This window comes from Nematolebias whitei, chromosome 7 (assembly GCF_014905685.2).
Source record: "Nematolebias whitei isolate Nwh7 chromosome 7, NemWhi1, whole genome shotgun sequence".
NCBI classification, from domain to species: Eukaryota; Metazoa; Chordata; class Actinopteri; order Cyprinodontiformes; family Rivulidae; genus Nematolebias; species Nematolebias whitei.
In genome coordinates, this window is record NC_056504.1 from 33595818 (window position 1) to 33599075 (window position 3258).

The following is a 3258-nucleotide window of genomic DNA, read 5'->3' on the forward strand; positions in this document are numbered from 1 at the left end:
TGTGATCTTTTACTCAAATCCACCAAATTTTGGGGGGAAATACCTTTAAGGCAAGTTGCTGAGAAGAACTATGATGAGTTAACTTGATAACTATAAAAATAAAAAAAATAAAAAAACAAAGTCAAAGTAAATGGACGTGTTTTTTTTTTTATTTTAAAATTCAATTACATATCCAACAAACTGGACTAATTTTTAACTTGATGCTTTATTACTTCATAATGGGATACTTTATGAATTGTTTCCATAATTAAAAAGAAAACTCACATACTTGCTGTGTTTGAAATTTTATAAAATTGGTTAAAAAAATATATATTTTTTTCTCATCTTTATATAATCCAGTTTTTTTTATTTTGCCCTAATATATAAAAATATTAATAAATATTAATTAAATAATAATTTGATATTTTAGTTTCATATTGTCACACCTACTGGCCGGAAAAGCCCCCTCCAACAGGCTTGAAGCGAGCCCTGGGCCACCAGTTGATAACCAAAGTTTTATCAGGTTTTGCGGCTCCATAGACATTTTATTTAGTGTGCAAAGGGGCAGACATGGCTCGTTTAATCATAAAAGTTGCAGACTACTGATCTCGAGGATTCCATCCATTTTTAGCAGACACTATAATAAGTTTTTAGACCAAACACACCTACAGTGAGATGATTACTTTCTGCAGGGCTGCAATAATCTAATACAAAACACTCCAAAGGAAACAGTTGCTTTTGCTTTGTTCATTAAAAATGCTCATTTGAAACAATGTCACACTAACAAGAGTAATATTTCATAAATTAGGAAAACTTCAAAAACATTAATCAACTTTATGTGAGAGTTAAATAGTGTAACAAGGCACTGGATGGGCCTTTGGAGAAGAAACCAGTCTGTAAGATGGGAAGTTATTATGTGTAAAGGTGATCTTACAGTGCCAACCCAGTTAGTGAAGTCATGGCTTTTAGTTATTTCTACAGTAAACGCACATGGCTTCAGTTAAAGCTCTCTGTGTTTGTGCTCCTCATCCTCCTTCCCACACTCTGTGTCCCACCTTTTCTCCTTTCCACTTGTCTCCTCCCTTCCTTGCTTCTGCATTCCAACCTTCCCACCCACCTTACGTCTTTCACGTTTTTGACTCTGCTGCACCTCCTTTCACTGTCTGTCCTCATCCCCGTCTCTTTTTCTCTTTGCCTTTCTATTCCCCAGACTTTCTGATTTTCTTTCCAGACACACTTCATTCCTAAACTGCTACAAAGCGTTTTACTTCCCAACTATTCACAACATTTTTTCCCCCCCTTGTCAAAGCACATTTAACACCTTACAGGAGTGATTTGTCATCATACGATGTACTGAAATGTTTATTGTGAAGCAATCTATTTTTGCTGAAATGATTCTTGGTTCTTAGCACAAGTGATCTTATGTGTTGCATTTTCTCTTACTTTCTAAAATGCTGTGGTAATCCTTCATCCATCTCATGGTTCAAGGCAGGTTTTTGAAGAAAGACCAGCCTAAAACCAGCCAAAGCAGAACTGAAATAAAGTATTGTCTACTGGTATGTAACTTTCAACAAATCTTAATATGTAAGTCATTAGGAGCACACACAAGTGGAGCAGGTAATAGCAGTCCTTTAAAGCAGGTACAGCGGGCCCTTTGTGTGAGGATCATCTTCAACAAATAATTACCGAGAGAGGCATGTGGGGTCTTAATGAAACATATGTCACACATTCTTGTCCTGAGACACGAAGCAGCACATGTTCTTCTTCTTGTGTAAAACTTTTTTATGGTTAAAACAATGTTCATGTGAATACAGCAACTAAATGAAATGCTGCTGCTTATTGTAGGTCTCCAGCCAGTGAAGAGACCATTGGCTGTTTGGTGATGTACCACCTTTGATCCCTGTGTTGTAGAGGGCTTACAACCACCACAACAACCAAAATAAAACAAGAACGACTCGAGATGGACACAAATTTACACAGTCAGACAGCATGTTGTTAAGATGAAACGTCCAAATGATGTCAGAAAAAAAAAAAAAAAGGATATGTTGTTCTCCTTTTAACTCTTTTGTGGAGAAGAGGAAACGTTGAACCAAACATGCCAGTTGCCATCCATCCATCCATTTTCTTTACCCGCTTGTTCCATTTTGGGTCACGGGGGTCGCCGGTGCCCATGTCCAGCAATCACTGTGCGAGGGGCGGGGTACACCCTGGACGGGTCGCAAGTCCATCACAGGGCCACATAGAGACAAACGAGACAAACAACCATTCACTCTCTCACTCACACCTAGGGACAATTTAGAGTTACCAATCAACCTAACATGCATGTTTTTGGTCTGTGGGAGGAAACCAGAGTACCCGGAGAAAACCCACGCATGCACGGAGAGAACATGCAAACTCCACCCAGAAAGGCCCCTGGACCGGGATTTGAACCAGGGACCTGCTCGCTGAGAGGCAGCAGCTCTACCAGTTGCGCCACCGTGCTGCCTCATGCCAGTTGCATAAAACAAAAATAATTTAAAGTGAAAGTATAAAAATTTACACTAAACTGTGGTTCTATTATGTTATAGTCAAAGAAAATAAAAAGCATTCTTCTAGTTATGTTTAAACTTACAGCTGTTCGCTTGCAACTCTCAGAGATTAATATGCACTCCCCTGGTTGCATATCAGTGATTTGATCCACTTGGTTAGAGATCATAAATAATTATCATCTAACTAAGACATTTATTTACTGACCAATTCTCTGAGCCACTGGACAACAACAGTTCTCCAGACAGCTGGGCGTCAGAGAATAGAACTACCTCTGCACACTCAGGACTCACCAGCTGCTCCTGGCTCCACTGAAGTGTTGGAGGGTCAAAAGTCAAAGTTCACAGGTCACAACCTGTGAAGAACTGAAATACCTGTGTAAATTATAAACCTATCTATCTATCTATTTATCTATCTATCTATCTATCTATCTATCTATCTATCTATCTATCTATCTATCTATCTATCTATCTATCTATCTATCTATCTATCTATCTATCTATCTATCTATCTATCTATCTATCTATCTATCTGTCTGTCTGTCTGTCTGTCCGTCCGTCCGTCCGTCCGTCCGTCCGTCCGTCCGTCCGTCCGTCCGTCCGTCCGTCCGTCCGTCCGTCCATCTATCTATCTATCTATCTATCTATCTATCTATCTATCTATCTATCTATCTATCTATCTATCTATCTATCTATCTATCTATCTATCTATCTATCTATCTATCTATCTATCTATCTATCTATCTATCTATCT